The sequence below is a fragment of the Eumetopias jubatus genome, unplaced genomic scaffold (assembly GCF_037043125.1).
Source record: "Eumetopias jubatus isolate StellerSeaLion01/CBP00866 unplaced genomic scaffold, mEumJub1_p1.0 scaffold_12, whole genome shotgun sequence".
NCBI classification, from domain to species: Eukaryota; Metazoa; Chordata; class Mammalia; order Carnivora; family Otariidae; genus Eumetopias; species Eumetopias jubatus.
The window spans coordinates 37,947,921-37,961,673 of NW_028274818.1; the positions used below are offsets into that span (position 1 = coordinate 37,947,921).

Below are 13,753 nucleotides of genomic sequence, written 5' to 3' on the forward strand. Positions count from 1 at the left end.
CCCAGATGCCCCAACATTTTCAGTTTTAAAAGCTAGACAGGCTCCACCATATCTTTTGAATACCAATAAAATCTGATTTTGTTCATGTGTTTAAGTGTTCTCTAATGTTTTTAACTTTACTAATATACAACAATGAAAAACCACATAAAAATCTGAGAAAGTATTCAAAGCATTACTTCGCTGGGAATGACTATGTTCTAGATATTAAAGGACAACTAACTTGCTAAGAACAAATGCTCTGAGGCTGTTTGTGAAAAAAATGCTGGTGTCAGGACATCCATGATACCTACATAAGGTGTCCTAGCATGTAACAGAATAGTGCCAACTAAGTAAAAAAATATTACTCTAAGAATTCTTATTCTTTCCAAAATTGTAATCAAGTAAATAAATTGAGTAAACAGCATTTATTAAAAGTACATAGACCATGGAAGTATTTTTATATCAGCTATCTCTGGGAGGTAGGTTCACCAGTCTGAAACTCAACCAAGTGAAGTCCTTGCAGTGACAGTTGCTTGTGTTGAGAGGGTGGAGAGGTCAGAGCTCTAAAATGACAATGACAATTAAGGTAGGAGTGAGTCAAGAGTAAGCAATAGCAAAGGTTGGTCCTAAGGAGGCAGCTGAGAGAAGGGAAGATCGTGGGCTCACTGGCTTGGTGCCCTTCAAAGAGGACATGAAGGGGGCTGAACAAGGAGGCAGGTAAGATTTGCTAGTGTGGAGGGCATTAAAGGGTTATGTGAATTCGAAAGCCAGAGAGTTATCCTAAGGAAGGAAGTGGCTATGTTGTATGTGCTACTGGGGGAGGGGATTCTGAGTTAGTTACTGGTAAACACCTGCCCTAATTAGGTGTGTTCATTGGGTGTGAGTGCGATGATCTTTCACAGACATTCCAGATAACGGGGGAAAGGCCCAGGATTAAAGTTACTTTGTGAATCCTAGAGTGAGGAGACATTGTGGCATAACATTATGGGATGTGGGTTCACATCCCTTGAGCTTTGGAAATCAAATAGGTCTGTGATGGTTAACAAATTAACTCGACTAGGCCATAGGGTGGTCAGATGTTTGGTCAAACATTATTCTGGGTGTTTCTGTGAGGATGTTTTTGGAGGAGATTAATATTTACATTGGCAGATTAAGTAGTTGCCCTCCATAACATTGGTGGGCCTCATCCAGTCAGTTGAAGGCCTGTAAAAATGAAAAGACGGACCCTCCCCCAGTGAGAGTGAATTCTTCCTGCCTTTGGACTTGGAACGGAATCATACCATTGGCTCTCCTGGGTCTCCAGCTTGCCAACTCACGCTGCAGATCTTAGGAGGTACCAACCTCCATACACAGGTGAGCCAATTCTTTATAATAAATCTCTTATATACACATATATATTAACTGAAATAATTTCATAAAGCATTGAGCACAGGGCCTGGCACATAGTGCTCAACAAACGGATGTTATTTTTATATTATTACAGAAGACTCTATTTTGAGAAAAAAATCCAGGTGAAATAGTGCCTAAAAATGATGAGGAGGGTGGTATGAAAGTGAGTAGGAATTGTCAAAGCTGAACCTACCCAATAGCAAAGTGTCCCTTGGTTCTTTCCTTCCAGCTTTCTTTCTTCTGCTTTCATGAAAGTTACTTTCTGTGTTTCATCACACCCATGGAACTCTTTGTGTGGGAAAATGTAGCTGAACCACTTTCTAAAACCCTAATTAAAATCTCGTTAAAAATCTTCCAAATACTTTCTTGACTTAATTAAACACAGTGGATATTAAAATGTGGACCTTCTGATGGGATTTTGCAGAGGTACTAATTATTGCTGAAAAAATATCAGTAACCACTGTAACATACTATGTATGTATTTTCAAAATTAGATCTCTGATAGCAACTAATTTTTTCATCAGCCCTTTGTAAAATTGAGTGTGGCATCAATTCCAGCTTGCTGAGTTCTGGCTAATAAAGTTTGACGGTAAAAATCCCCCTCTCTTTGACCGTGGTAACTTTTAAGGGAGAGAGTAAGTTAAATCTCTTCATTTTATATCCTTAAATCTTAGGGTAGGTGTGAAGTATTGTGCAGAAACCAGATCTATTTCAGTGTAAACATTCCATTTAGCAACCAGTCTTAACTATCCACAAAAGACGCAGAGTTTCTGAAATTCCTAATTGGGGGCGGGGGGCGGGGGACAGAGGGAGAGGGAGAGAGAGAATCCCAAGCAGGTTCCAAGTCCGGTGGAGAGACCGACACGGGGCTCAATCCCACAACCCTGAGATAATGACCTGAGCCAAAATCGTGAGTCGGACGCTTAACCGACCAAGCCATCCAGACACCCCTCCTATTTAAAAAATAATAATGACTAACTTCCCTGTGACGAGGACCTAACTAACCCAGTGTGTGGATTACCGTTATGGCCTGGAGAACAGGACAAAGTTCTACCATCTCAAATCTAAAGGTACACCACACTACTTAGATCCCAAAATAATTTAGGCTTTGACTTTTATTTTGTCTTTCTCATGGGTGGTGGTGGTGGTGGTGGTGGTGGTGGCGGGAGTGGGGAAGGGTGGGCTTGGAAAAGAAGGAAACTATGTCCCCTACTACAATATTGGCTTGAAGCTCAATCCCCTTAACTATAAAAAACTCTCCCTTCTCAACATTTGCAATCTGCTTTGGGAAACACCACATTTCTTCAATGAAACAAAACACTATGAAAAATACAGCTCTTATTACATGCTAACACTGTTCTAGATGCCAAAATACAAAGACAGACACCAGTCCATAGTCCCAAGAGCTTAGTCCCACTTTCTTAGTGGGAGAAACAAACATGTAAGCAAACGATCACAACATAGTGAACAATTAGTGAGTATCAGATATAGCTCTAAGAGAACAGGTACAACTTGGGGGGCAAGGAGGACTTTACAGAAATGCTAACAGGCTTCCTACAGGATGCAGGTGGTCCGTTCCAAGGGTATTTTTAAAAGCAAAAACTCAATTTCCGGACTAAAAAAACTTAATTTCTGAACGTGAGAACGTTTATGTTAAGGTTCTTATACATTACATACACATAGAACAATAACCTACACAAAGGGAAATTAGCTCAGTTTGAGAACATGATTCATCATCATTCACACCTGCTCCATTTAAGTCCCTCCCAAAATAGGCATTACATTGAGGAAAATGTGGTAGCAACTGTACGGTATTAGGACAAAGAGACTTCTGTTGCTATACGAACAATATAAAACAGTATGCCTACTTCTGGACGTATTTGTTAGATCCTAAACTGTCCCTCCTTTTAACTGTGTTAATATGGACACTGAATGAGAAATAAAGCCCTAAACACTTGCAGTTTCCATATTTATATCGGAAAATCTCCAATTTACAAAGGCTAATGTGGTTATTTTTGGAAAACAAATGAAAATTACACATTTGGATTTAGGGGTTTCTGTCATTCATTCAGGTCATGATCTGCAAAGCTATCTTTATTCCACAACTAACTTTCCACCACTTCTAAGAAAAGAACACATGAAAAACTCAAGGTTACAGCCTTCGAAAACTTGAAATGTAAAATTTTAACGGCCCAACAGTTAACGTTCCCTTATTACCATTTGACACTTCCCACTTTATCATATTTTACTCTTCTGTAATATCCAACACCCTTCATCTAGCAAGGCCAAAAGCTTCATGAACATTGTTTTATAAGCTGCCTACGGAGACAAACCCTGTGAAAACCCGAGGATGCCACACCAACAACAGAATACAGGTCACCGTAACATGGCCGACCACTCCGTAAAGTCAAAATCTCAGTTCACTTTACGCTGACAGCGCTTCTTTCCAGAACTTTTCCCTCCCCCAACAAAAGAACGGGGGAGTGTCTATTTCACAAGGTGCCTGGCGCTACTTTCTTTTTTGTTTCCTAGAAGGTCACCTTGGTAAGGGGGGGTGGGCTCGGGATGGAGAGCCTGGGGTTTTGTGGCATCGGCTCATCAGGTGACCTTCAGACCCCTAAGCCTGGGCTGAGCCTAGAACGACCACCGCCCCTCCCGTCACGTAGGGAACAGTCCCTCTCACTGCCACGCCCAATTCGGAAGTGGGGGGTCCCGGGAGGCCCCCCAACAAGCGCTGATGGTGACACCGGCCACACCCGGGCCCCCCCCCGCCACGAATTCGGAAACGCTGAGTGACGACCCCACGTGGACACCGAGGGCTGGGCCCCGACGGCCTCGGGCCCCGCGCCTGTTCGGACTTCAGCCCACACCAGACCCCATCCACCGGGGAACTTTCCAGAACCCTGGACTCTCCGGGAAGTCCCGAGTCGCTGAGCAGAAGGGAACTTTGGCTCGTTTACTGAGCGCCTACTCGGGGGCAGGGCGAACACGGGGCCGGGCTTGCACGCGACCTTTGAGGCGCTGCGTCGGGAGGCGCCCGCGCTCCACCCTCCGGCCGGGCCCTCGTCCTCCAGGAGGGCCGCCAACGGTCGGCGAGCAGGGACGGGGACAGCCGCACCCCCAGCCCGCCTGGTCCCCTCGGCCGCCTTTACCTCGCCCGACCCCACCGAAGCCGCAGAGCTAAACTTAGAAAGTAGCGCGGCGCGCGCTCACGTGCGCTCAACCGCGGGCGGGGGGCGCGGTTCGGGTGAGTCACGGCCCCGCCCCCATTCGCCGAGGACGCGCTGACGTCAGCCGTTTCCCCGAAGGGTGACGTCAGCGCGCCTCGCGAAGGCCGCGAGGCCACCCGTAGAACGTTCACTGAGTTTCGATGCCTTAAAGGGACCAGGCGTCGGATCGTGAAAGGTCTGGAGAGGTGACTGCAGTCAGCCAACCGTGGGGTCAGAGCCCATCTTCAATCCTTTGTCCTGAGATGTGTTGACCGTTGAGATGGTGATGAAAGAAAGGAGAGCAATTGAGCCTCATTGGAGGCTGCTGAATGCCCCAGAACCTCCTCCTGGAAGCCCTCCTTGATTAACCAGAATCCGATCTTGACCCAAAAGTCAGAGAGTTTTCCTGGCCCTTGACTCCCTACCCCTTCACTTATAAGCCCTCCTCATATGTTTATATGTCTGTTGGTAGGGAAAAGCTGTGGTTTGAATGTTCATGTAATCCATCAATTTGGCCAGCTTGTCCCATTTATCACTGTTTTTGACTGTGTCCAAACTGTTATTAGTCATGCAGGCTGTAACAAATTACTGAACTCTGGGTGTGACATTGGTGAACTGGTCTCCAAACCGTCCTCGGATGCTAATGTTGCCTGTGGAAGCTTTCAGGACAAGAGCCCTGTCCGACACTTGGTCATTGAACGCTATCGCAGCCTCACAGGGAGGTTTGCCTCGCTGAGGTTTACCATGAGGCAGGTATTTTCATTACCCTCCTTGTCCCCCTCCTTTAATCCTCATACCTCCTCTCTGAGGTAGGTGTTATTGTCCCTATTTTAATACTGATGAGGAAGGACACTGAGGCACAGCAAGATTACGTATGTTTCCCTAGGTGACACAGCTAAAGAATGGCAAGCTGGAAACCATTCCCAGGTCAGTTGGACGCCCAAGTCCATGTTTTTGGGGACTGTGGTGGGCTGTGAAATATGCCTTATTTTGTATGTTGAGTCCCCTAGAACCAGTTTTCCCCTTATAACACAAGCCGAGTGCCTCTGAACAAGTAACCACTGCATGCTAGAAGATGCCCAGAGGAGGCCAGGCCCTGGGGCCTGCACAAGGCTAAGGCAAGTGAGGAGGTGCCCATCCTGCACTTGCAGGACCCTGAGAGCGAGTGCCTCTTTGAGGTTTGCACCCAAGGCGCCTCACCCCCCTCACTCTAGTCCCAGCCCTACCAGGCCTGCCCTGGACTCTGTGATTCCTCTCCTGAGACTAGAGAGACCATCCTGCTTACAGTGTCCTCACTGAGCACCAGCGGGCAGCCCCACGCAAGTGCAGAAGAAATACCTTGTTTCTCCTCCCATAATCCCCTCCCCATAAAGCAACAGAAAATTTCCCGTTGGAACAGCATGTTTGTGCCAAAAACAAATTAGAGTCATCAACAGCTTCTCAAAGTTTTGAGCAAAATGCGGGTGCCTCTGTAGGTGAGCTGTTGTCACTCTTCTCTTCTGACAGTCATTACTGGTCCTTGGCTGAGTGTCACTCCCACCTCCTCAGAGTACATGGGCCAGGTCTAGCGGAAGCACCTTCTTCCCTGCAGCTCACCCCTCAGAGATGTTGAAAATTGACCCCTCTTCCCCTGGACCCAGTCTCCAGCCACCACAGAGCTCTCCTCTGTGTGTCCCCTGCTCCTGTCCTCTGTGTCATACTGACGGATCAATCCCTGTCCACTGCTCTTTCTACTCTGCCAGGTTTTCTGGAGCCTGTGACCGAATGTGTCCTGTGTGCTTCCAGCAAAGCCTCAGGAGGAGATGGGGAAAACCATGGGCAGCCTCAGCCAGTTGGGGGTGGGGGATTATGGGGGCAGCAGCTTTCTCTGTGGGGCTGGACCCACAGACATGGCAGTTTAGAGCAGTAGGGTACCTTCAGGCCAACCAGTCTAGCCCTGTTCTCTAAGGGAACTAAGGTCCAGGTTGGGTGACCTACTTGGACTCACATGGCCTGTTAGGTAGAGAATCCGAGTCAACTGACCTTGTACCCACTGCTCTTTCTACGGATCACAGCTCTGTGACAAGACCTTGGTGGGACAATGGGCGTTAAATGTGCGTGATAAACTGTGACATGTCACATACGTGCTGAAACGGAAAACAAACGGTGACATGAAGTAAATATAGAGATGAAATCATAGGGGCGAATCCAAGAACACAGTTGCAGAGACCCCTGGCCATTCCCTTCTCCCCTTTCCTTCTCTCTCCCATCCAACCTCGAGTCGGGTAAGGGGGTGATTCCTCCTCAGCCCTAGGAACCATTTCCCAATGGAAGGACATGCTGAGTTGGATTGCCAGTTTTAAACCTTCAGTAATCAGGATCTGGTGTGTCATTTCAGATTTTGATTTTTTTTATCTCCCAGCCTTCACTTCCCATTATTTTCCTATCCCATAAGCCCCATTAAATGTTATTAAGAACCATAAATGTAACTGGCTGCTCATGTGGGAGGATTGTCATCTCCAGAAAACAGCCCCAGCAAAGAAAGGAGCAGGAATCCTGGGTCTGTTCCCACCCGTGCTGGTGACTCACTGGATGACACAGAGCAAAGGGTTGCTTTTGTTGGGAGAGAGATGTGAGACATTACATATGGCTGCTCCCCTAGCAGAGTAGAAGGACTGGGGAGAAGCCATTCAGCCCGCTCCCAGCATAGTGGAAGCTCAGAGGTCCCTGGGTGAATCCAGGTCCATAGTAACTGCTTAGCAGTGGCCCGTGGGGTCAGCCCGGAACTCTTTCCCACTTGAGCACCTGCCCCTGATGGGGCCACTAGAATGGCTTGGACTGGATTATGGCACTTACCCTTCATGACCTCATTCTCACTGGTTAGGAATGCACCCTAGTTATTCCTAACTCCACTTTAATAACTTGTTATATATCTGCCCCCCAGGAATTTATTTGAAATTTTCTTTAATCTATTTCTATTTCAGCCTGTACACCCTTTTCAGGCAACGAGTAGGGTTACCATTTATGTAAAAGCACTTAAGTCCTAAAAACCAGAAAGTGCTGTATCAGAGCTTTTTTTAAAAATAGCAACAATAATAATAATTTAATAATTAACATACAATTTTATATATGATATAATTATATTATAATTTGATGATGATAATTCATTCAGATGGTCTCACAGGCCTATTTTCAGTCCTATTTATTTCCATACACACACCCCCATCAAATAGTATTTCTCAATGGAGTGGGGCCCTGTGGTGGGTGTAACTCCTCTTTCTTGCAAACTAAGGTAAGTACATTCAATGTCCTCTGTGGACTTGCCATCTAGGACCAACATTTAGTAGGTGCTCAATAAATACTTGTTGGGCGGATGGATGAACAGATGGAATAAGAAAAGAGAAACCCATGTGGTAGGTGGTGGGACATACTAGGAATGGCCATATTGGGGGCTGGAGAGCAAACATGAGTATACTTGGCATGGAGGGGAAAGGGAACGTTCTGATTTTATGGTACGTGTGCATGTGAGAGCTCTCCTCAGATCGGCCCCAGAGCTCGTCCTGGAGGAATAGCTGGGTTCCCAGGCTGCTGAAATGGTTCATAGCCAAGTGATGCCAAAGGTCCACCCCCCACACACCCCAATCCCGGCAGGGGCTGTGTGGGTAGCAAGAGAGAGGAGGTGGGGATGGGGTACAAGAGAGGAAGACTGGTGAACCACACTGGAATAAAGTTTTCAAAGCCAGGGGTTCAGTAGGTGAATGGACAAATAAACTGTGGTACACAGAGACAGCAGAATATTATTCAGTGCTAAAAAGAATTGAGCCATCGAGCTACAAAAAGACATGGAGGAAACTTAAATGCATGTTACTAAGTGAAGCAAACCAACCAGAAAAGGCCACATACTGTATGATTCCAACTATGTGACATTCTGGAAAAGGCAAAACTATGGAGACAATAAAAAGATCAATGGTTATCGGGGTTTGGGGGGGGAGGGATGAATAGGCAGAACACAGAGGAATTTTAGGGCAGTGAAAATAGTCTGCATGATATTGTAATGATGGATCCATGTCATTATGCATTAATCCATACCCATAGGATGCTCAATACCAAGAGTGAACCATATTGTAAACTATGGACTTTGGGTGATGATGATGTGTCAGTGTAGGTTTATTAGTTATAACAGATGCACCACCCTGGTGGGCAATGTTGATAGTGGGAGCACGGGGTCTATGGGAAATCTCTATAGTTTCTGCTCAATTTTTCTGTGAACCTATAACTGCTTTACAAAATGAAGTCTATTTAAAAAAAAAAAAATCCAGGTGCAGTGGTTACACCTTTCTGTATGTAGGAATTTGGTCCACTGTGGAGTCAGAGACTTGGACTGGAATCTGAACCCCACCACGACCAGCTCTGTAACTTTGGGCAAGTTACTTAACCATCCTGATCTCAGTTTCTATAACTCCACAGGACTGTAATGCCGTCCTCAGAGCATTTTGAGTATTGCATTAAAAACTTTATGTAAGGTATCTAACCCAGTACCTTGGATATACACCAGGGTAAATATATACAGCACCCCCAACTCTTCTCTACTATCTGTGATTATTAAACATACCAATTTCAAAGTCAGGCCATTGGAAGAAAGCTGTCTGTATGAAAGTGACCTTCTACTAGGAAGGGAATCTGTGTGTGGGGGTGGGCATGTGTGTTCTCACATGCTCAATCAGAAATGCTGGCCACAGAAGGTCAGCCATGAACTTGAGCCCTGGGAGGCAGCATCAAGCCCCTCACTCAGCTTTCTCCCGTGAAAAGGTCAGGGTGATGGAAGGCTGTCATATTTAGATGATGGCTCGCAGGGAAGCCTCAGTGAGTTAGTCACCTATGATATGACATCATATTGCCACTCAATATAGTAACAGCTGTTGATTGCTTTGGGGGGCAGGGGCGGGGTCAGCTTTTTCGACCAACCGTACCTCCAGGATAAATTAGACAGAACCAGCTGGAAAGACATAACAAGAGGAGAAATCCTCCTCTAAATAGGATGCTCCACAGTTTCCTCAGAATTTTCGGCATCTCACCCCAAAAATGTGAGTTTTGACTTTTCTTTGTCTTTGGGGCCAAGCAGGGAAAATGTCATAGGAGAAAAGTGTGTGGTGAGGAAGTCTTCAGCTGGGGGAATAGCCACCATGGCTAGGATCGGCACCGCCTTCTGTGCACCAGGTACATGAGGGCTATGTGGCACCCAAGGTAGATGTCCCAGGGAGGGGGGGTTGAAAAGGCCTGGAGTTAGGGTGCTGCAGAGTCTCTAGGTTGGATTAGGCATTTTTCCTCTCGCAGGTTACATAACAACAACAACGGTGGGGCCAAGCTAGCACCCCGTTGAGCAATGATGTCCTCCCAGCCTTTGAAACGAGCCTGGATGAAGCCATAGTTTGAAGATATCACCGATCAGTGCTGTAGTTAATCTGGGATATTGATTAGTCATAGCATAATGGAAAGTTGCAGGACGTGGTTAACCCCTTCCTTGCCGTGTATTCTCCTCCTGGACATCTCTGGCTCTTGTGGGGTCTTGTGCTTTGGGAATAGAATGCTTTGTGCCCACTGTGTAAGAGGCATGTTAACTGGGGCGAGCAGACTGTCCCTATGCCTAAATTGGAGTAAGTCCAGAGTGAGGAAGTAAGGAGATTAGAGAGAAAAAGCCCTTGGACCAAAGGTTAGGAGACCTTGTTTGGCAGCTGGTTCTGCCACTCTTTGAGCTGTGTGACCTTGGACAAATCACTGCCTCTCTTTAGATTTTGGTTACTTGTCTTATCTGCAAAAAAAATGTGTTCTTGGGATCCTTCCAACCCTGACACACTTTCATCTTCTAAGTGTGGATTCACTGTTCTGTTGTTGGCAGAGTAGAAAGGGCCTAGGGTCCGAGTGTCTGGCTCTGCCACTCAATGTGCGACCTTGTGTAAGGACACGCCTTCTCTGAACCTCAGTTTCCCCACCTATAAAACATTGGTTATTATGAGACACAGGAAGCCTTTTCAGATGATGCCTTGAATTCAGAAGGGCAAATGGGGTGTAAGGCTAGCTGAGAAGGGCACAGTCAGATTACTGGCAGGTTGGACCAGGGCTAGGAGCATGAGGAGGTAGGGGTTGTGGTCAGCCATAGAAACTTCCAACTCTGTGCTGCTCGGTTCCTCTTCATTTCCCGGCAGCTAGGGGAGGGGAAACAATGGAGAGCTTGTAAATGATGCTGAAAACAGCCCAAGAAAGTGGCTACAAATTCTTGTCTAAAGAGCCGTGCTGTCCAAGTGGGCACAGCGCCAAAGCCTAGGGTCGCGGGGAGCCCAGCAAGGGTCTGGCCTCCCCTTTCCTACGGATGTGCAAGGGTAATAGTCCAGCACCTCCCGACTCAGCATCACCTCCAAGGGTGTGAAAACACCTCCTAGGGGAGCCCTGGAAATCACAAATCACGACTGTACATTGATCAGAGTGACGTGTCTCAACTTATCTCGTCGGGAAAATCACAGATCTTGTAGAGAAACTCCAAATTCCTGTTTATTCTTTACGTAAACGGATTAACCTAGGGTGAGCGATTGGACTTTGACTTTCCGTTTCACATTGCAGCGAACATGAAATTGACCACTCCTTGGAAGCCCTGTCTTAAGCCATAAGTATAAGCTTCTTTCCTCCCACCAAAAGAGGGTTTCTCTCTCTCTTTTTTTTTTTTTTTTTTTTGAACCCCCAGGTGCTGTGGTTGAGAGGCTGGCAGGAGGTGCAGCATGCCGTCCTCCTGCTGACTCATCTGACATTAACATAATTATGTTTCAGGAGTCAAAGTGATTTTCAAACTATGAGTAATGCACGGTATTAGAGAGTATGTTTACAAGGCAGCAGGGTGTAGGCACACTGAAGAAACCAGCTGCTGCGAACAGCTGAAATGAGCGAAGGAATAAGAAAATGCTCTCAGGAAAAACCACCTTTCCCTCCCGGAGCTTCTGTCTTTAGGAGGGATTCTGATATGAAAAGCAGGTGAACTCAGAAGTCCCCAAGGAGGGATCCAGATCTAGCACCGCTATCTGAACAGCCAGAGATCTGATCATTTTATGTGAAAAAAAAAAATGTTTTTATAGTCTTAATTTTTATATCCCCAACTCTAGGGAAAGATAGATTTAAAGACTTGAGCAGATTATTTCTTAAAGCCAGTGCATTGCCAGTATTAAAATAATAGTCTAAAGTTGTGTGAAGTAATGTACTGCTTCTAATACAGGAGCAGGGACACAAATCATTTCCCCAGTTTTAAAGACGGGGAGTGGAAGCCCATGGGGTCCAGGGTTGGAGTCAGCGAATGCCTTCTTTTGTCAAACTCATAAAAGTTTGAGAGCCATTGAGTACAATTAGCCAAGTGTTTAGACTTCAGGAGAGAAGAGCTAGGTTCCAGTCCTATTCCAGGGCTGTGTCTGTCCCTTGCCTCTGTTTCCCCAACTCTTTTTTTGAGCCACCCAGGCGCCCCTCCCTGACTCTTAATGGGAATATTAATAACACTTGTTCTGCACACCTCGGAGAAAGACTCTCGGGCTCTGGGAAGGCAAGGATAGCGTCTCTCCATCACTGTAGCCCCACTGTCCAACTTGGACCCTGCACATAGTATGTGCTTATAAATACTGGCAGAATTAATGAATGAGATAAAAGCTTTGAACACCTGAACTCTGCTCTTCTGTTAGTTGGTCTTCTTGCCTTTAATTCTCCCTGCCCAAAGCCGGGGAGCGGAGGGTAGTGGGGGGGGGGGTTGCTCAGTAAGTGGGGCCATACTTGGAGACAAGTCTGCTGAAGGCGCTAGCACTAATAAGGAAAAATAACTGTTCATTTCCTTGGGGACTCACTGCTAAAATCAGATGAAAGTAGAACACTCAACTCAGAAACTCTTTTAGAGAAGGCTCATTTAAAAGCATGACAGTAATTTAATTTGCTTATATGTTGGAGGTAAATCGGCAGACCATTGGGCTTAATTTCACCTGCTGATTCTTGAACTGCAATCATCAGCGCAGGTGCAATAACCATAAAGTGGACTCAGTGTCTGGGCATTCTGATAGCAGATGAAAGATAAGTATTCAGGCTGGAAAAGCCCTTAAAAAGAACAGTTCCACACTCGGACAGGTTTTTAAAAGTATAAAAGAAAAGGAGAAATTATGAAAAATTTACCTGCCATTTTTTTTCCCATGGGAAAAACACCCACTTGATTTTATATGTGGGGACAGATTTCTAAATTTTGATATGGGCTTACAAGTGTGGCTATAGCTTTTTATGACATCTGCATCAGATGACTCTGTTCTCTTGTTCTTTCCATTCCTGCTTTGGCTTCTCTGCCTCTCTCCTTCTTTTTCCTCTCCCTTCTGTCCCTCAGTTAACTCCTTCCTCCCCTTCTTGTTCCCATTTTGCTTTCCTCCCCAGCATTCCTTCTCATTTGTGTAAACTTTCTTAAAGCTTCTCACAAGGAGTCACTCACATGGGTGAGTGGTCAATAGCATTAAAAAATATACGTATAAAAAGAAAAAGCCCTGAACTAATCATAAGGTCACTTATAAATAAACTGTTCATAAATAAATTGTTTATTTTTAAGCTACCAAGCTTAATCACACCCCAAAATATTCCTGTTCACTTAGGAATGTCTTTGATGAAACAATAAAAAGTAATTAAATATTGTCCCTTGAGTATACATCCTTTTGAATGTTCTACATTTGCACTGCAGGAAAAAAGGGGGGCGCCCCAAAGAAAGACACCCACAGAGAACCTTGAGCCTGCTCTTAACTGAGAGGCCCAGGTGTGTTTTAGTAGACTACTGGATCGACCGATCTGTCCTCTCTCCACTCGTTAATATAATATCGTCAGGCTTACTTCAAGTAGTAAACGTAAACCAGTCTACTCATGGCTAATCCGTACAAAGTGGTTGTTAAAAAGAATTGGGCTCTGTGGTTTCATCCCAAACATCTGAGGACCATGTCAGGAGAGAAAATGTGTGCGCTCCCAGCGGCCACCATTCGGTGCTCCTACCCTAGACTCCCTCTCCCGTGGGGTAAGTCCGGGCTGGGGGCATCTCTAAGGTTCTGAACCTCTGCTGCTCTCTACATATCAGAGCCGCATGTCCAGGGCGATCCTAATTTCACAGCCCCTACTCCCTCATCCCCATGGGTACATTGATGCTTGTCAGG

At 45.9% G+C, this 13,753-nt stretch overlaps 1 protein-coding gene across 1 annotated transcript in view; it reads left to right on the forward strand.

Annotated features, from left to right (window-relative positions):
- Positions 1 to 838: 838 nt before the first annotated feature.
- Positions 839 to 13,753, forward strand: part of ATF3 (activating transcription factor 3) — a 57,597-nt gene continuing 44,682 nt past the window's right edge. The window contains exon 1 of the mRNA XM_028125794.2: positions 839 to 1,332. The gene's annotated coding sequence lies outside the window, so the exon portion shown is untranslated. The remainder of the gene's footprint in view (positions 1,333 to 13,753) is intronic.